Source organism: Lates calcarifer, linkage group LG17, assembly GCF_001640805.2.
Source record: "Lates calcarifer isolate ASB-BC8 linkage group LG17, TLL_Latcal_v3, whole genome shotgun sequence".
NCBI lineage: Eukaryota > Metazoa > Chordata > Actinopteri > Centropomidae > Lates > Lates calcarifer.
Window position 1 is genome coordinate 16768567 of NC_066849.1, and position 22248 is coordinate 16790814.

The 22248-nt window shown below is 34.2% G+C and overlaps 2 long non-coding RNA genes across 3 annotated transcripts; one reads left to right on the forward strand and one right to left on the reverse strand.

The window, feature by feature from the left end:
• Positions 1-943: 943 nt before the first annotated feature.
• LOC108881155 (uncharacterized) lies at positions 944-6650 on the forward strand. The gene is made up of 5 exons (XR_001960586.2): positions 944-1112; positions 2377-2450; positions 3263-3362; positions 4876-4916; positions 6209-6650. It is a non-coding gene; the product is annotated as an uncharacterized LOC108881155 (long non-coding RNA).
• Positions 5865-22183, reverse strand: LOC127143498 (uncharacterized). 2 transcript variants are annotated; one of them, XR_007814971.1, is made up of 6 exons: positions 21925-22183; positions 20018-20253; positions 16349-16791; positions 14673-15115; positions 12996-13438; positions 5865-6235 (listed from the first exon to the last, which is right to left on the reverse strand). It is a non-coding gene; the product is annotated as an uncharacterized LOC127143498 (long non-coding RNA). The 2 variants fall into 2 exon arrangements; XR_007814970.1 differs by lacking the exon at positions 16349-16791 and adding an exon at positions 18027-18469.
• Positions 22184-22248: the final 65 nt, after the last annotated feature.

Here is a 22248-nt window from a genome sequence, read left to right on the forward strand (position 1 = left end):
ACAAAATACATATTGTACAAAGGACAGTAAAACATTGCTTCTAATCATTTAATGCAAATGTTTGGATCTATTAAAAGATATGACAGAGTGAGTGACTTAATCAAGAGCAGTAGATGCCATTTCAATGAAGTCAGACTATGATTGGGGTGGCCCTGAAGGTCAGTGAAATGCATCTGGAACACAGGGAGTCACTTAGATCAATCAGACGGAGAAATTTATCAAGTACTAAAAGTTGTTTGTAAGGAGGTAAATGGAAGGTGAAGTTTGGAAGCCATTTTTGATGGTGTTTTCAGTAATTTTCTTACATATGTCATTCTTCCTGCTGTAGACCACACTTTCTGCAATGATGATGTTTGCAGTGAATGGAAATCATAATTTCTTCACATACACCAGTCAGTAAATATCATTATCACAATCAAACTGTCAACTGAGACAAGTAATTGTTTTCATCATAGCCATGTGTAAAACATGGATGAGAAAGAACCCTGAGATATACACATTTACACAAACATCACAATTTGAACTTGACAGTAAGACCATAGCCAATATTTACAAAACTGAAAGTTAGTCTTATAAAAAAAAATTACCAAGCCTTTTCTCAAACTTTTCAAAGTAATGTATAACACATTTGTGCTTCTGTGGCTGAGAGACACTCCACTCCAACAGGCACTGGGAGAAGAGCAGATCTGCCAGTAGGCTGTTCCCAGTTGAACATAGATAGATAGATAGATATGTTATTTATTTTTGTTTTTTGTGATTGATTATTGTTAATTATCTCCCTACAACGACAGATCTTATAATACATCTAAGGCCTCTCTCCTTCTTTATGGTGGATGTATTTTAAGACCAATCAGAGGCGGTTACTAGGCGGACCAGAATGGCCCGGCCAATCAGCGTTTTCTTCCAATGTTAGCTGACGGGAGGAGCGCAGAGGGGCGGAGAAACGAAGCCGGAAAACAGATTGAAATCAGCGTTTGAACCATTGCCTCAGTTTGTCAGTACTGTGAGAAAATGTCCTTACCAAAGAAGCCTGGATTCTCAAACAAACTCTGGAGCTGCTTTTTTGTCGACCACGAGTGAGGCTGGACGCTGAACACACCTACGGCACGAAGGTAAGGCAAACAGTTAGCAGCTAGCGTTAGCATTAGCATTACCAGAGAGCGTTAGCATTAGCATTACCTTGTAATGATATCGTTCAATTCAATTTTCAGTCGTTTATATCGCGTGAGTAAGAGTGTGTTTGTGTTTCTGCCACTGAAGCGTCCCTGACATGAGTCGTTAACCCCCAACGTGGACGGACGTTAACACAATGGGCTTTTAGTTATTTGTGTAAATCCCTGATTGTTTTCATGTTAAATTTTGCGTCTCTTTGTCACTTTGTGAGCCATCCTGGTCATTTAACTGCATTTAAGATGGTTTATCAGCTCGTTGTCACCGGTTTGTGGCTAATAATGGTCATTTTATATCATTTTGCGTCACTACCTGACTGTTTTATACCTGGGTGTTAGCATTAGCATTAGTGGCGAGCATTAGCATTAGAGGCGTGCGTTAGCATTAGCCTTATCTTTTAATATTATTTTTGGGGCTTTTCCTCTTTGGCGTCGTTTTTATTTGCTTGGGGTAAAGTGTGTTTGTGTTACCGTGACTAAAGCGTCTACTACTTGTGGAGCGTGGTAACTGTCAGTTTGTGCGTTTACAACTCCACTTGCATCTCTTTACAGTTACTCTGCGGACATTTTGCTGCTTCTTGATCACGACGTGATCATCTTGTGTCTTTCTGTGGTATTGCATCGTTTTGTGTCTCTAGTTGGTTGTTGTACATCTACTTTTAGTCAGCTTCTTTGTGGTTGTTTTGCATTGTATTGTGTCTTTGTAGTTTTGTGTCTATTCCAGGAAATTTAACGTTTCTGTGTGGTCATTTTGTGTTTCAGTGTGGCAATTAAGCATCTCACTGTGATCATTTTGCGACTGTTTTTTGCATTTATCGTTTTGTAGCATTGTGGTAGTAACCTGTCCATAGCTATTCACTGATTCCCTGATGTGTATATTATTGATTAGAAATTTGTTTGTAGTGATTTGAGACTTTATTGAGGCCAGTCTTGTGTTAAATACAAGCTTGAAAACTATATTTTTAGTAGTTTATAAGTCTCAATAGTAGGTCACAATGTACGAGCTTAGATTACTATTAATTATTATAAAAAAAAATTAAAAAATTGCCTTTCTCTCTGAGATCAATGAGGTAATTTATTCACTCATTATTCATTAAACTGTGTTTGTCATGGTTCTCGTGTTTGGTTTTCAGTGTAGTATTCTTCTACAGTGTTCAGGTTTTGGAGGTGAACTATTCTTTATTAATGAGGTTATTTGTTTTTCAAGTGTTTTCTAGGTTTGCTTGTTCAGCTGCTGCAGCCTGAACAGAGACACCACCTCTCACCTGGCAAACCAAAGAGGTATGTGTCCTAAAGACTTACCCAGTCTGAAAATATGTTTTGATGAGCTGAATTATTAATGTTAGTACTTAAACCATATTACTGTTTAAGTCCTTGGTAGTTAATGAGTTTAGTATTGAATATAATAATAACTGATTAATCATGTCTATAAATTGTCAGAAAATAGTACTAGTTATAAAAAATTTTAAAAACTCAAAATAGTTGTGATGTAATTTTCTGCTTGTGGACTGAGGTATAATTAAAAATACCACAAGTTTGGGGGCGACCTCATAGCTGAATGATTAGGGCACGTACCATGTGGGCCCTAGTGGTCTGAGCAGGTGGACCCCGGTTCGAGTCCGATCCAGCTGGACCTTTACTGCATGTCATTCCCCCACTCTCTCCCTGTTTCCTGTCTCTCTCTCACTGTCCTATAAATAAAGGCAAAAAATAACAAAAAAAAAATAAACAAACAAAAAAAAAACACACAAGTTAAAACCCTGCTTTCAAAAATGTACTTTAGTGAAAGTTTTTATTATGCAGTTCACAGTAATATACACGATTCCTCCAGTGATTAGTTGACAGACCATTAATATAGAAATTTAATAGTTAAGATAATCATTCTAGTTAATTTTTCCCAAATATTTATTGTTTCTGATTCCTAAAGATGTGATGTCATATGTGACAGTAAACAGCCCATTTTATGAGACACACATCCTCTGGTTCAGCTGTAATGTTGAGTAAGGCCGTTTTGGGGTTAAACTGTTGGTGAGGAATAGGTCATAGTGTACTGATCATTTTCCTTTGTACATTTCTCTTTTTATTTCCTCCAGGTGTCACCACGTCGTCCGAGGTTGCAGAGACATCGTCCACAATCACAGAGAGTCTTTGTACAATGAAGAAGTTCTTTGAAACCAGGACTGAGTCCTCCAGGTAATTCACAAACAGCTTTACATCAACTGTCCAACACAGAGCACTAATTTATCTTCAGTAATTAATCTGAAGTCTGAATAGTTTGATTTGTAACAAAAAGACATAAATGATTATTAAGTTTATTTACATAGTTCATGAATGTACAGTTCAAAGAAAGTTAAGAATTTAAACATCAGATCTCTCTCTCCTTCTCCCTCTCTCTTGCTCTTTCTTACTCTCTTCCTCTCTCTCTCTTCCTGGCTCTTGCTCCTTCTCACTCTCCCTCCCTCTCCCTCACTCTTGCTCCTTCTCTCTTCTGTCTCTCACTCACTCTCCCCCACCCCTCTCTTTATATCAATCTCTCTCCCTCACTCTTGCTCCTCTCTCTCCCACTCTCCCTCTCTTTCTGTCTCTCACTCTCCCTCTTAAGTCTGGCACACACTAAAAGATTTTTAAAATCTTACCTGATATAGAAAATGTGAGAGACCACACACATGATGACAAATAATGTTGGATTTCAGAGATTTGGTCTTATAGTGTATCATGTGCAGAGAGAAGACCAACACAGCACACCACACACAAACAGATTCACCACCAACAACCAGAGTCTGGACTCTCAGAACTCCAAATCTCACAATTTTAGAGTAAACAAACATAGCGGATGACGATGTCTCTTGTTTGTTGTGCTTCCGTCTTCCGTCAGCTTGCTTCCTGATTGGCTATGTTCTGTTCCATGTGACAATCCACAGTGTGCATGCTCAGCTTTCCTCTCAACAGCCTTTGTGATCGAAGATATTTATTAGGGCAGCTCAGATCATCTTCAGAGCAGATCAGGGAGGTTAAAATCACTCTTAACACACCTCACACCACAGGAAAATCTGACAAGACCATCTTTAGAACCAACCAATAATCAAGCTTTTGCTTACTTTGAACAGGAGAGGGGATTTGGGCTGATTAACGGCCTGAATATCTTTTGCTGTGTACCCCGCTTTACTCTCTCTCTTATTCTTTCTGTCTCCTTCTCGCTTCCTTGCTCTCTCTCTCACTCTCATGTGTTTTCTCTATCTCTCCCACCCCCACCCCACACATACACACACTTTCTCTCCCTTACTCTGTCCCTCTCCCTTTCCCTCTCTCTCTGTCTTTCTCATTAGTACAGTAAATCATAAAAATGTGAAGAACTTCACTTTGCTTCATTTTGACCTCTATCAACCAAGTTTAGTTCAAATGTTAACTGACTGGAGAAAAAAACATTTCCATCCTCTGCTGTTGTGTGAATATCAGGAGCTGGTGGAGTCAGTTCTCCAGTCAATGCAGCTTCTTCTGTCTTTGTATATAAAGCAAATTTAAGTCTTGGACTAGTTCTGATTAGTCTAGAACCAGTTAGTCCACACTCTGGTTTCTTTGTAGATTTTGTGTCCTTTACTTCTCTATCTTTTGACAGTTTGAAGTTCAATACCCAGAAATTCTCTGTGCTTTTATTTTGATGTGTTAAAAGTCACATCTTTAAAGTTTGTTGTGTTTTTCTCCACAGGATTCAAACTTTAACCATTGATATGAAGACATTATCAGAAGGTCAGTGTTAGTTTATTATTTTCAGTCTGACTCTGTCATTATCTCAGCTGTAGTTTGACACTAAAACCTTGTCTGGATCAAACAGCAACAAATTGAAGCTGCCATAAGTTATCATCTTATTTCTTATTTTAATTAGTATTACTTAGTATTTTTCAACAATGTAGCTGCAAAGAATATGTCTAAAAACTATGTATAACTAATAGTAAGTGTAGAAACCCTTTTAAGAAATTGGTTATAATATAGTTTAAAACTTTTAATAAATAAATTGAAAAGTTTTATATATTACGTATAAAACCTCAGAAAATGTCTAAAAACTAAGTATAAAACCTTTTAAAATTTAATGTGAAACCTTCAAAAATTTGTATTCAACCAAATATAAAACCTTTAAAAGAAATACATTTAAAATCTTTAAAAAAAAAATCCTTAAAAATCAGGTTTGATAAATAAGGTTAAAACCTATAAATATTCAACCTTTAAAAATATATATTAAAACCTTCAGCAATCTGTTAAAGAATTAAGCATGAAACCTGTTTAAAAAAACAAAACAAAAAACAGAGGCTTAAAAAATATCTAATAATTATCAAATCAATAAAAAGTACAAAACCTTAATAAGTCTAAAAAAACAAGTATATGGCCTTTAAAAAAGTAAAAAACTAAAACGTAAGTATGAAAAAATTAAAAGCCCTTAACAAATATCTGAACAATGAGTGTAAAACCTTTTAAAAGTTAAATATAAAACCATGAAAAATAAATATAAAACCTTAGAAAATATACTTTCAAAAAGTTTAAAAATGAGTCTAAAAATTAAAACATAAGAATCAGAAAATTTTCCTTTTTAAAATAAAATGTTATAAATATATATATATTTGTTTACCATGAGTTTCAAAAGAGAGAAATGAAACTCAAAAGTTTAGGAAGAAACTTCTACTGATTTTATTCCAGACAACATTTAACAAATCACAGCAAAGATAGACATTTGACCACAAGGAAACACTTGTTAGAGTTAGGGTTAATGAACACATTTTCCAAAGACGAACATGTCTACAAAGCGTCTTTGTGATACAATTATTACTTAAAGTTGTATCATAAGCAGTTGAACGTTCTCACAGGTGTTTAATAAGAACATCTTAGTCTGTGGAAAATGTGCTCATGACTACATTACAGATGGTAAAGAAAAACAGAAAAAAGTGTTTTCACTTGAACAACAGGAAACACTGTTTGCAGCAGTTAGATGGTGGAGGTCTTTTTTCCAACAGCTTCATAACACTTCTGTTTTCTTTCATCCGCTACAGGTCTTCAGCTGCTGATGTCCTCTCCTTCTGCAGAGACAAGAACATGTATGAATCACAGAAACTGATCAGTAAATCTAAACATTTTTACAACATACTATTGTCTGACATGTTTTATGTCCTACTATACTGTGACAATTTTTGTTGGTTTTTGATGCCTTTCTATACTATGGCATGTTGCTTAAGACAAAGGAACTATCTTGAAATAGCCATCTTAGCTTTGTTTTCCACAGACACACTCACATCACTACACAGTGTTTGTGGATTAGGTTAGATTTTCATTTTGGTATTTTAAATTGTGCAATATCAGTACTCAAATCCAATCTATTGCTGTGTACATAGACCTTGTTATACTGTTCGTCTTGTTTATATAATGCTGTTGCAACACTGAATTTCCCTGCTGTGGGTCTGATAAAAGATTATTATTATTCAAATAAATACTTCTGAAGACTGAATATTTTGCAGATCTGTTTAATGTTGTTAGCCAGAGATTAGGGTTAGAGTTAGTTTTTTTTTTTTTTTTTTAAGATACTTGTAGCTGGAGGTTAAGGTTATGGCTTTTAGACACTTTTAGTCCGAGGTTAGGGTTAGGGCTTTTAGCAAGAGATTACAGTTTTTAGCCTCAATTACACATTTTAATTGCAAGCTGCAAGTAGAGAATATTTGGCATTTCTGCATTACAAAATCACTTTTGTGATATTAATTAACTAGAGAAACTCAACTCAAAAGTTATACTGTGACATTTTGTGACCATTTTTAATGTCTTACTACACTATGACATGTTTTTGGTTATTTTTCATGGCTTACTATAGTATCACATTTTTTGACCATTTTTGACACATTACTATACTATGGCATTTTTTGATGGTTTTTGACACTATATCATTACATTTTTTGACATTTTTTGACACCTTATTATACTACGACATTTTTTGACCATTTTTGACGCCTAACTGTACTATGACATTTTGTGACCATTTTTCATGCCTTACTACACTATGACATTTTTTGACCATTTTTGACGCCTAACTGTACTGTGACATTTTGTGACCATTTTTCATGCCTTACTACACTATGACATTTTTTGACCATTTTTGACGCTCAACTGTACTGTGACATTTTTTGATGCCTAATTATAGTATGACATTTTGTGACCATTTTTAATGTCTTACTACACTATGACATGTTTCATAGTGTTTTATGCTATTTTTCATGGCTTACTATAGTATCACATTTTTTGACCATTTTTGACACCTTACTATATCATTACATTTTTTGACGTTTTTTGACCATTTTTCATGGCCTACTATAGTATCACATTTTTTGACCATTTTTGACGCCTAACTGTACTATGACATTTTTTGATGGTTTTTGACACCTTACTATATTATTACATTTGTTGATGGTTTTTTCTTATTATACTATGACATTTTGTTGCTATGACCTTTTTTTTGGTTATTTTCCATGGCTTACTGTAGTATGACATTTTTTGACCATTTTTGACGCCTAACTGTACTATGACATTTTTTTGGTTATTTTTCATGGCTTACTATAGTATCACGTTTTTTGACCATTTTTGACACATTACTATGGCATTTTTTGATGGTTTTTGACACCTTACTATATCATGACATTTTTTTGACAATTTTTGACGCTTAACTGTACTGTGACATTTTGTGACCATTTTTCATGCCTTACTACACTATGACATGTTTTTGGCTATGACATTTTTTGGCCATTTTTGACGCCTAACTGTACTGTGACATTTTTTGATGGTTTTTCATGCCTTACTATATCATTACATTTTTTGACGCCTTATTATACTATGACATTTTTTGACCATTTTTGACACCTAACTATACTATGACATTTTTTTGGTTATTTTTTATGGCTTACTATAGTATCACATTTTTTGACATTTTTTGACACCTTATTATACTATGACATTTTTTGACCATTTTTGACGCCTAACTGTACTATGACATTTTTTGACCATTTTTGACACCTTACCATGCTATGACATTTAATGACCATTTTGGATGGTTCACTATAATATGACATTTTTGATGGTTTTTCATGCCTTACTATATTATTACATTTGTTGATGGTTTTTTCTTATTATACTATGACATTTTGTTGCTATGACCTTTTTTTTGGTTATTTTCCATGGCTTACTGTAGTATGACATTTTTTGACCATTTTTGACGCCTAACTGTACTGTGACATTTTTTGATGGTTTTTCATGCCTAACTATATCATTACATTTTTTGACGCCTTATTATACTATGACATTTTTTGACCATTTTTGACACCTAACTGTACTATGACATTTTTTTGGTTATTTTTTATGGCTTACTATAGTATCACATTTTTTGACCATTTTTGACACATTACTATACTATGGCATTTTTTTGATGGTTTTTGACACCTTACTATATCATGACATTTTTTTGACGCTTAACTGTACTGTGACATTTTGTGACCATTTTTCATGCCTTACTACACTATGACATGTTTTTGGCTATGACATTTTTTGTCCATTTTTGACGCCTAACTGTACTGTGACATTTTGTGACCATTTTTCATGCCTTACTACACTATGACATTTTTTGACCATTTTTGACGCTCAACTGTACTGTGACATTTTTTGATGCCTAATTATAGTATGACATTTTGTGACCATTTTTAATGTCTTACTACACTATGACATGTTTCATAGTGTTTTATGCTATTTTTCATGGCTTACTATAGTATCACATTTTTTGACCATTTTTGACACCTTACTATATCATTACATTTTTTGACGTTTTTTGACCATTTTTCATGGCCTACTATAGTATCACATTTTTTGACCATTTTTGACGCCTAACTGTACTATGACATTTTTTGATGGTTTTTGACACCTTACTATATTATTACATTTGTTGATGGTTTTTTCTTATTATACTATGACATTTTGTTGCTATGACCTTTTTTTTGGTTATTTTCCATGGCTTACTGTAGTATGACATTTTTTGACCATTTTTGACACATTACTATACTATGGCATTTTTTGATGGTTTTTGACACTATATCATTACATTTTTTGACATTTTTTGACACCTTATTATACTATGACATTTTTTGACCATTTTTGACGCCTAACTGTACTATGACATTTTTTTGGTTATTTTTCATGGCTTACTATAGTATCACGTTTTTTGACCATTTTTGACACATTACTATGGCATTTTTTGATGGTTTTTGACACCTTACTATATCATGACATTTTTTTGACAATTTTTGACGCTTAACTGTACTGTGACATTTTGTGACCATTTTTCATGCCTTACTACACTATGACATGTTTTTGGCTATGACATTTTTTGGCCATTTTTGACGCCTAACTGTACTGTGACATTTTTTGATGGTTTTTCATGCCTTACTATATCATTACATTTTTTGACGCCTTATTATACTATGACATTTTTTGACCATTTTTGACACCTAACTATACTATGACATTTTTTTGGTTATTTTTTATGGCTTACTATAGTATCACATTTTTTGACATTTTTTGACACCTTATTATACTATGACATTTTTTGACCATTTTTGACGCCTAACTGTACTATGACATTTTTTGACCATTTTTGACACCTTACCATGCTATGACATTTAATGACCATTTTGGATGGTTCACTATAATATGACATTTTTGATGGTTTTTCATGCCTTACTATATTATTACATTTGTTGATGGTTTTTTCTTATTATACTATGACATTTTGTTGCTATGACCTTTTTTTTGGTTATTTTCCATGGCTTACTGTAGTATGACATTTTTTGACCATTTTTGACGCCTAACTGTACTGTGACATTTTTTGATGGTTTTTCATGCCTTACTATATCATTACATTTTTTGACGCCTTATTATACTATGACATTTTTTGACCATTTTTGACACCTAACTGTACTATGACATTTTTTTGGTTATTTTTTATGGCTTACTATAGTATCACATTTTTTGACCATTTTTGACACATTACTATACTATGGCATTTTTTTGATGGTTTTTGACACCTTACTATATCATGACATTTTTTTGACGCTTAACTGTACTGTGACATTTTGTGACCATTTTTCATGCCTTACTACACTATGACATTTTTTGACCATTTTTGACGCTCAACTGTACTGTGACATTTTTTGATGCCTAATTATAGTATGACATTTTGTGACCATTTTTAATGTCTTACTACACTATGACATGTTTCATAGTGTTTTATGCTATTTTTCATGGCTTACTATAGTATCACATTTTTTGACCATTTTTGAAACCTTACTATATCATTACATTTTTTGACGTTTTTTGACACCTTATTATACTATGACATTTTTTGACCATTTTTCATGGCTTACTATAGTATCACATTTTTTGACCATTTTTGACACATTATACTATGACATTTTTCGACCATTTTTGACGCCTAACTGTACTATGACATTTTTTGATGGTTTTTGACACCTTACCATGCTATGACATTTAATGACCATTTTTGACGCCTAACTGTACTGTGACATTTTTTGATGGTTTTTCATGCCTTACTATATCATTACATTTTTTGACTGTTTTTGACACCTTATTATACTATGACATTTTTTGACCATTTTTCATTCCTTTTATGACATTTTATGACCATTTTGGATGGCTCACTGTAATATGACATTTTTTAGTGGTTTTTGATGCCTTACTATACTATGATGTTTTTCAATGGTTTTTCATGCCTTACTATATTATTACATTTTCTGACCATTTTTGACACCTTATTATACTATGACATTTTGTGACCATGTTTAATGTCTTACTATACTATGACCCTTTTTTTGGCTATTTTTCATGGCTTATTATAGTATGACATTTTTGACGCCTAACTGTACTGTGACATTTTTTGACGGTTTTTGACGCCTTATTATGACATTTTTTGACCATTTTTCATGGCTTACTATAGTATCACATTTTTTGACCATTTTTGACACATTACTATACTATGGCATTTTTTGATGGTTTTTGACGCCTAACTGTACTGTGACATTTTTTGATGGTTTTTCATGCCTTACTATATCATTACATTTTTTGGCCATTTTTCATGCCTTATTAGACTATGGCTGTTTTTGAAACCACATACTAACGTACTATTCATACTAAGTCTGATGTCAAAGTTAGCATGTAGTGTGTTCATAGTATGCAAATTTTGTGTACGCGAGAAATGCTTGGATGTATACTAAATCGGCAAGAATTTCAGAGTATGCACCGTGAGCTTACTGGATATACTCAATTGCCCCACAATGCATTGTGTTCCGTCAGACTGCATACAGTGACAGACCTTCTTATAAGCAATATATATGAATCATAATAATAATAACTGATTTTAATGAAAGAGACCTTTTTCTTTTCTTTCTTTTTTATTACTTTCCCCCAGTCTTAGCAGTTCACATCACATTAATTTACGGGGAGCTAGCAATCTGATTGAAACTTGATTGTGTGTTAATACTTCTGAGGGAAATCCAGAATTGATGTATATCTGGATAATATACTGCAGATGACGAGCCGGTCGCCTCCGTTGTCTCCCTGCTGTGAGTGACAGCAGGTGGCTGAGAGGTATAACTGAAGCCTCGGACCCAGGATAACGCCGGTAAACAAGGCAGCGGCATCTCCCCAGAACTCCGAAAACTTCGGAGCAGATTTATAAACAGGAGTTTATAACACAAACTGAATACAAATTAGAAATCTATATGGCACTATTGTTACCTAAAAAAATAATCAATGTACTAAAGGGACAGAAAAATGATCAATAAATGTGAAAAATCTTTGCTTTAAATCGCCGCCAGTTGTTGCTGTTGCCGCCGGTGGTGTGAAATGCATTCTGGGATACTGGTAGTATGCTTCAGTGTGAACGGCCAGCTACTTAAATTCAATCATTTAGTAGGCAGTATACAGTACTGTTTGAGTATGTAATAGGCAGTATGTAGTAGGCAGTACGTTAGTATGCGGTTTCGAACACAGCTTACTATGACATTTTGTGACCGTTTTTAATGTCTTACTATACTATAAAATGTTTTTGGCTATTTTTCATGGCTTACTATAGTATCACATTTTTTGACCGTTTTTGACACACTACTGTACTATGGCATTTTTTGATGGTTTTTGACCCCTTACTATATCATTACATTTTTTGACGATTTTTGACGCCTTACTATACTGTGACATTTTCACCTTTATGTTAGATAACAATTACTTCTGCATCACTTTTATATTACTGATTACTTTTAGTATAACCTTGGATATTAGATTACTTTTACCATTACTTTCATATCCCATATTATTTCTAAATTTACAGATAACTTTTAGTGATGCAAACAACATTCAATTACTGCAACCTTCTTTTATAATACAGATAACTATTACATCTTTCTTCTGATATGACTAATTACTTCTAAATTGCATTCTATTAATACAGATTACTAATACATTACTTAGATTATTTTTATGTTGCAGATTACTTCTATTTCTACACTTTTTTGATGTTAGTACTTCTGTTACATGGTTTTTGTTTAACTCTGACATTTGAGAGACATTTCAAGTGTTTCTTTCTTTCATAATTATATTTTTATAACTGAATGACTTTGAACTGCTCTGACATGAACTATGTAAATAAACTTCACTAATGGGTTAAATCTATTTTTTGACAAAAAGTTTAATGTCAGTGCTCTGTGTTGGACAGTTGATGTAAAGCTGTTTGTGAATTACCTGGAGGCCTCTGTCCTGGTCTCAAAGAACTTCTTCATTGTACGAAGACTCTCTGTGATCGTGGACTACGTCTGTGATCGCAGACAATGTCTCTGAGATTATGGACAAAGTCTCTGCGATCATGGCCTGTGTCATTGTGATCGTGGACGATGTCTCTGAGATCATCGACGGTGTCTCTGTGATCATTAACAATGTCCCTGATCGCGGGCAGTGCCGTCAAATCGGTGACCCCCGTCTCCGCCGATTCTATCGCAAGGTCTCTACGAAGCACGGACAATGTCTCTGATCACGGACAACGTCTCTCTCATCTTTGACAAGGTCTCTGTGATCACGGACAATGTCCCTGATCGTGGACGATGTCTCCCTCATCCTCAACAATGTCTCTCCGATCATGGACCATGTCTCTGCGATCGTGGACGATGTCGTGGGTGAAGTGGTGACACCTGGAGGAAGGCAAAGAGAAACATAAAAAAGGAAAATGATCAATACACTGCTACCTATTCCTCATCAACAGTTTAATCATAAAAACATAGATAAATATTCAACATTACAGCTGAACCAGAACATTTAACAAACATTAGAGGGCTGTTTCAGAAAATGAACAGTTGACTGTCATCATCTCCTGAAGCACTAACAACAACAAATATTTGGGAAAAAGTAAAATTGTTATTAATTTTGTGTCTATCAACTAATCACTGAAACAATCACGTATGTTACTGCGAACTGCACAACAATAATAAACACTATCAGTTAAGTACATTTTTGAATGCAGGATTTAACCTTGTGTTATTATTCTTCAGTGAAAAGTCAGAGTATTTCTTCCACAACTATATATGACATCGACATATGACATTTTTGACATGTTTTGATGCCTTGCTATACTATGATATTTTTTGATGGTTTTCAACACCTTACTCTACTGAGACATTTTGTGGCACCTTACTATAGCATTTTTTGACAGTTTTTGAAGCCTTACTATACCGTGACATTTTTGGAAGTTTTTTTTTTTACACCGTACTATACTATGCATATTTTGATGGTTTTGGATGTCTTACTATGACATTGTTTTTACATTCATGATATTTTACTACGTTATGCCTTTTTTCTTTTTTTTGACACCTTACTATACTGTGACATTTTCACCTTTATGTTAGATTACAATTACTTCTGCATCACTTTTATATTACTGATTACTTTTAGTATAACCTTGGATATTAGATTACTTTTACCATTACTTTCATATCCCATATTATTTCTAAATTTACAGATAACTTTTAGTGATGCAAACAACATTCAATTACTGCAACCTTCTTTTATAATACAGATAACTATTACATCTTTCTTCTGATATGACTAATTACTTCTAAATTGCATTCTATTAATACAGATTACTAATACATTACTTAGATTATTTTTATGTTGCAGATTACTTCTATTTCTACACTTTTTTGATGTTAGTACTTCTGTTACATGGTTTTTGTTTAACTCTGACATTTGAGAGACATTTCAAGTGTTTCTTTCTTTCATAATTATATTTTTATAACTGAATGACTTTGAACTGCTCTGACATGAACTATGTAAATAAACTTTACTAATGGGTTAAATCTATTTTTTGACAAAAAGTTTAATGTCAGTGCTCTGTGTTGAACAGTTGATGTAAAGCTGTTTGTGAATTACCTGGAGGCCTCTGTCCTGGTCTCAAAGAACTTCTTCATTGTACGAAGACTCTCTGTGATCGTGGACTACGTCTGTGATCGCAGACAATGTCTCTGAGATTATGGACAAAGTCTCTGCGATCATGGCCTGTGTCATTGTGATCGTGGACGATGTCTCTGAGATCATCGACGGTGTCTCTGTGATCATTAACAATGTCCCTGATCGCGGGCAGTGCCGTCAAATCGGTGACCCCCGTCTCCGCCGATTCTATTGCAAGGTCTCTACGAAGCACGGACAATGTCTCTGATCACGGACAACGTCTCTCTCATCTTTGACAAGGTCTCTGTGATCACGGACAATGTCCCTGATCGTGGACGATGTCTCCCTCATCCTCAACAATGTCTCTCCGATCATGGACCATGTCTCTGCGATCGTGGACGATGTCGTGGATGAAGTGGTGACACCTGGAAGAAGGCAAAGAGAAACATAAAAAAGGAAAATGATCAATACACTGCTACCTATTCCTCATCAACAGTTTAATCATAAAAACATAGATAAATATTCAACATTACAGCTGAACCAGAACATTTAACAAACATTAGAGGGCTGTTTCAGAAAATGAACAGTTGACTGTCATCATCTCCTGAAGCACTAACAACAACAAATATTTGGGAAAAAGTAAAATTGTTATTAATTTTGTGTCTATCAACTAATCACTGAAACAATCACGTATGTTACTGCGAACTGCACAACAATAATAAACACTATCAGTTAAGTACATTTTTGAATGCAGGATTTAACCTTGTGTTATTATTCTTCAGTGAAAAGTCAGAGTATTTCTTCCACAACTATATATGACATCGACATATGACATTTTTGACATGTTTTGATGCCTTGCTATACTATGATATTTTTTGATGGTTTTCAACACCTTACTCTACTGAGACATTTTGTGGCACCTTACTATAGCATTTTTTGACAGTTTTTGAAGCCTTACTATACCGTGACATTTTTGGAAGTTTTTTTTTTACACCGTACTATACTATACATATTTTGATGGTTTTGGATGTCTTACTATGACATTGTTTTTACATTCATGATAATTTACTACGTTATGCCTTTTTTCTTTTTTTTGACACCTTACTATACTGTGACATTTTCACCTTTATGTTAGATTACAATTACTTCTGCATCACTTTTATATTACTGATTACTTTTAGTATAACCTTGGATATTAGATTACTTTTACCATTACTTTCATATCCCATATTATTTCTAAATTTACAGATAACTTTTAGTGATGCAAACAACATTCAATTACTGCAACCTTCTTTTATAATACAGATAACTATTACATCTTTCTTCTGATATGATTAATTACTTCTAAATTGCATTCTATTAATACAGATTACTAATACATTACTTAGATTATTTTTATGTTGCAGATTACTTCTATTTCTACACTTTTTTGATGTTAGTACTTCTGTTACATGGTTTTTGTTTAATTCTGACATTTGAGAGACATTTCAAGTGTTTCTTTCTTTTATAATTATATTTTTATAACTGAATGACTTTGAACTGCTCTGACATGAACTATGTAAATAAACTTCACTAATGGGTTAAATCTATTTTTTGACAAAAAGTTTAATGTCAGTGCTCTGTGTTGAACAGTTGATGTAAAGCTGTTTGTGAATTACCTGGAGGCCTCTGTCCTGGTCTCAAAGAACTTCTTCATTGTACGAAGACTCTCTGTGATCGTGGACTACGTCTGTGATCGCAGACAATGTCTCTGAGATTATGGACAAAGTCTCTGCGATCATGGCCTGTGTCATTGTGATCGTGGACGATGTCTCTGAGATCATCGACGGTGTCTCTGTGATCATTAACAATGTCCCTGATCGCGGGCAGTGCCGTCAAATCGGTGACCCCCGTCTCCGCCGATTCTATCGCAAGGTCTCTACGAAGCACGGACAATGTCTCTGATCACGGACAACGTCTCTCTCATCTTTGACAAGGTCTCTGTGATCACGGACAATGTCCCTGATCGTGGACGATGTCTCCCTCATCCTCAACAATGTCTCTCCGATCATGGACCATGTCTCTGCGATCGTGGATGATGTCGTGGATGAAGTGGTGACACCTGGAGGAAGGCAAAGAGAAACATAAAAAAGGAAAATGATCAATACACTGCTACCTATTCCTCATCAACAGTTTAATCATAAAAACATAGATAAATATTCAACATTACAGCTGAACCAGAACATTTAACAAACATTAGAGGGCTGTTTCAGAAAATGAACAGTTGACTGTCATCGTCTCCTGAAGCACTAACAACAACAAATATTTGGGAAAAAGTAAAATTGTTATTAATTTTGTGTCTATCAACTAATCACTGAAACAATCACGTATGTTACTGCGAACTGCACAACAATAATAAACACTATCAGTTAAGTACATTTTTGAATGCAGGATTTAACCTTGTGTTATTATTCTTCAGTGAAAAGTCAGAGTATTTCTTCCACAACTATATATGACATCGACATATGACATTTTTGACATGTTTTGATGCCTTGCTATACTATGATATTTTTTGATGGTTTTCAACACCTTACTCTACTGAGACATTTTGTGGCACCTTACTATAGCATTTTTTGACAGTTTTTGAAGCCTTACTATACCGTGACATTTTTGGAAGTTTTTTTTTTTTACACCGTACTATACTATGCATATTTTGATGGTTTTGGATGTCTTACTATGACATTGTTTTTACATTCATGATATTTTACTATGTTATGCCTTTTTTCTTTTTTTTGACACCTTACTATACTGTGACATTTGCACCTTTATGTTAGATTACAATTACTTCTGCATCACTTTTATATTACTGATTACTTTTAGTATAACCTTGGATATTAAATTACTTTTACCATTACTTTCATATCCCATATTATTTCTAAATTTACAGATAACTTTTAGTGATGCAAACAACATTCAATTACTGCAACCTTCTTTTATAATACAGATAACTATTACATCTTTCTTCTGATATGATTAATTACTTCTAAATTGCATTCTATTAATACAGATTACTAATACATTACTTAGATTATTTTTATGTTGCAGATTACTTCTATTTCTACACTTTTTTGATGTTAGTACTTCTGTTACATGGTTTTTGTTTAATTCTGACATTTGAGAGACATTTCAAGTGTTTCTTTCTTTTATAATTATATTTTTATAACTGAATGACTTTGAACTGCTCTGACATGAACTATGTAAATAAACTTCACTAATGGGTTAAATCTATTTTTTGACAAAAAGTTTAATGTCAGTGCTCTGTGTTGAACAGTTGATGTAAAGCTGTTTGTGAATTACCTGGAGGCCTCTGTCCTGGTCTCAAAGAACTTCTTCATTGTACGAAGACTCTCTGTGATCGTGGACTACGTCTGTGATCGCAGACAATGTCTCTGAGATTATGGACAAAGTCTCTGCGATCATGGCCTGTGTCATTGTGATCGTGGACGATGTCTCTGAGATCATCGACGGTGTCTCTGTGATCATTAACAATGTCCCTGATCGCGGGCAGTGCCGTCAAATCGGTGACCCCCGTCTCCGCCGATTCTATCGCAAGGTCTCTACGAAGCACGGACAATGTCTCTGATCACGGACAACGTCTCTCTCATCTTTGACAAGGTCTCTGTGATCACGGACAATGTCCCTGATCGTGGACGATGTCTCCCTCATCCTCAACAATGTCTCTCCGATCATGGACCATGTCTCTGCGATCGTGGATGATGTCGTGGATGAAGTGGTGACACCTGGAGGAAGGCAAAGAGAAACATAAAAAAGGAAAATGATCAATACACTGCTACCTATTCCTCATCAACAGTTTAATCATAAAAACATAGATAAATATTCAACATTACAGCTGAACCAGAACATTTAACAAACATTAGAGGGCTGTTTCAGAAAATGAACAGTTGACTGTCATCGTCTCCTGAAGCACTAACAACAACAAATATTTGGGAAAAAGTAAAATTGTTATTAATTTTGTGTCTATCAACTAATCACTGAAACAATCAAGTATGTTACTGCGAACTGCACAACAATAATAAACACTATCAGTTAAGTACATTTTTGAATGCAGGATTTAACCTTGTGTTATTATTCTTCAGTGAAAAGTCAGAGTATTTCTTCCACAACTATATATGACATCGACATATGACATTTTTGACATGTTTTGATGCCTTGCTATACTATGATATTTTTTGATGGTTTTCAACACCTTACTCTACTGAGACATTTTGTGGCACCTTACTATAGCATTTTTTGACAGTTTTTGAAGCCTTACTATACCGTGACATTTTTGGAAGTTTTTTTTTTTACACCGTACTATACTATGCATATTTTGATGGTTTTGGATGTCTTACTATGACATTGTTTTTACATTCATGATATTTTACTACGTTATGCCTTTTTTCTTTTTTTTGACACCTTACTATACTGTGACATTTGCACCTTTATGTTAGATTACAATTACTTCTGCATCACTTTTATATTACTGATTACTTTTAGTATAACCTTGGATATTAAATTACTTTTACCATTACTTTCATATCCCATATTATTTCTAAATTTACAGATAACTTTTAGTGATGCAAACAACATTCAATTACTGCAACCTTCTTTTATAATACAGATAACTATTACATCTTTCTTCTGATATGACTAATTACTTCTAAATTGCATTCTATTAATACAGATTACTAATACATTACTTAGATTATTTTTATGTTGCAGATTACTTCTATTTCTACACTTTTTTGATGTTAGTACTTCTGTTACATGGTTTTTGTTTAACTCTGACATTTGAGAGACATTTAAGAACATTTAACAAAACAATTCTATGCCTTATTATACAATGACATTTTTTGACAATTTTTGACGCCTTACTACGACTTTTATTTGTCACTTTAGTATAATGTGACTTTTCTACTTCCATTTTTGATTACTATTACTTATGCATTGCTTTTATTTTACAGATCACTTTTATTGTTACCTCTAATATCAGATTACTTTTACCATTGCATATTACTTTTCTTATTACATATTACTTCTAAATTTACAGATAACTTTTACTGTTGCCAAATACATCTCATGACAGATTACTTTGTACAACTTACTTACTTCTGATATTGCTCATTACATTTACATCATTTCTATTAATACAGATTATTTATGCATTATTTTTATACTGCAGATTACTTCTATTATTACACTTTTCTGATATACTGAATACTGAAAATGAACAATTTAATGTCAGTGCTCTGTGTTGGACAGTTGATGTAAAGCTGTCTGTGAATTACCTAGAGGCCTCTGTCCTGGTCTCAAAGAACTCCTTTATTGTATGCAGACTCTCTGCGATCATGGACTACGTCTCTGAGATCATAGGCTGTGTCTCTGTGATCATCGATAATGTCTCTCTGAATCCGGGCAATGCCAGACTTTTGCACATGTCTGTGCGAGTCATGGACAATGTCTCTGATCGTGGACAATGTCTCCGTCATCCTCAACAATGTCTCAACAATCTCTCTGGTGACACCTGTTGGAAATCAAAGAGAAACATACAAAGGAAAATGATTAATACACTACTACCTATTCCTCATCAACAGTCATGAAAACACAGATAAATATTCAACATTACAACTGAACCAGAGCATTTTCCAAACATTAGATGGCTGTTTCAGAAAATGAACAGTTGACTGTCATGCAATCATGTATGTTACTGTGAACTGCACAACAATAATGAGCACATCGGTTAAGTCAATTTTTGAATGCAGGATTAATTTGTTTGTTATACTTCAATAAAAAGTTTGAGTATTTCTTCCACCACAGACGGTCACACACAGAATCATTTCACATTTCAACCTTCTTCTTATTAACACATATTTAAAATGTCTTTGTTGTGTTCATTAATGAATAACAACTCAATTTACAAAGGTCTTAACAGCAGCTTATGTGAAAAAAATGTAAGTAAATGGATGTAGAACTGGTCGTTATACACTGTGAAGATATTTTTAAAACCCCCCACTGTTTGACAGTTAAAATTAACACACTTATGAACAACTCACTCCAATATTTTATTTGTAGACCTGATATTGTTTTGTACAGTGTGGTCTAGTATGTCTAGCACATACAAATAATTAAGAATTTCTGATCATGTACAATAACACTGAAGATATTTTTCAATCCCATCTTGACTGATCCTTAACAATTAACATTTTACATTTTTATGCCTTAGTATACTCTCTGAACACAGGTGATGCCATCAAAATGTGAAACGCTATCACTGTGACTTTCGCACTCCTCTGCGAGTTGTGGACAAAACAGAACATTTAACAAAAAAAATATGTCTAACTATACTATGTTGTTTTATGCCTTACTAGACTATGACATTTTTGACTTTTTTAAGCCTTACTACACTTTAACATTTTTGACCACATACTATAATGTGACATTTTTCATGTCATACTATAATGTGACATATTTACTTCTATTTTGGATGACTATTACTTACTACTTTTACTGTTACCTCTAATATTAGTTTACTTATATATTATTTTTATATTACTTTTCTTATTAGGGGCCAAGAATGGAAGAGTGTGAATGCCCTATTGGCAGTTGCGCTCATCGTTATTATTATTATCGTCCTTTTTGAGGGCCAAAAATTTCTCAAAAACTCACGAAACTTGTGAAAATGTATGTAATTTAGGGGTCGCATGCATGGGCAGTGCAAAATGGCTCTACAGCGCTCCCTGGAAACATTCAACGACAGTCAGCCATTTTGACTTTAATACACACATTTTGCTCATGTTTCGCCATTTAGGGACATTGTATTTGAACGACATCTCCCGGAGATATAATCATATCGACATGAAACAAGTCAGTATACTGTTTGTGATTAAAAGTTATCAAAAACTTGGGTTTTCGTCAAAGGGCTTGACACGACAAACTAAGTTAAAATGACCAGGGTGGAAGACAAAATTTAAAAGAGACGCAAAATGTCGATAAAGTGACTGTAAACAATTACAACATCGATTTATATAGACTATCAAGAGCTCCTTGTGTTTTCACCCGTCCACGTTGGGGAGTCCACAACTCATGTAAGGGACGCCTCAGTCACGGAAACACAACCGTCATTAAAAGAGAAGGCTAATGCTAACGCTCGTCCATGCTAACGCTAGTCGTTAGCTAGTTCGCTCCTTAGCCTTACCTTCGCGCCGCCGGTGTGTTCAGCGTCGAGCCTCCCTCGTGTTAGACAAAAAAAGCAGCTTCAAAGCCTGTTTTAGCATGCAGGCTCTTTCGGTAATTAAGTTTTCTCGCAGTACTGACAAACCGAGGCAGGGGCACCAGCCTTGGTTTTTAATCTGTTTCCCCGACTTCGTTTCTCCGCCTCTCTGCGCTCTTCCCACAACGTCACGACCGATGATGGCACACCACGCAGCCAATGACAATACAGGCAAGCCAACAATAGCAGAAAAAACGCCATAGCTCATGAGCTGAGTCATCACAGTACTAATAATTGCATTATAACAAT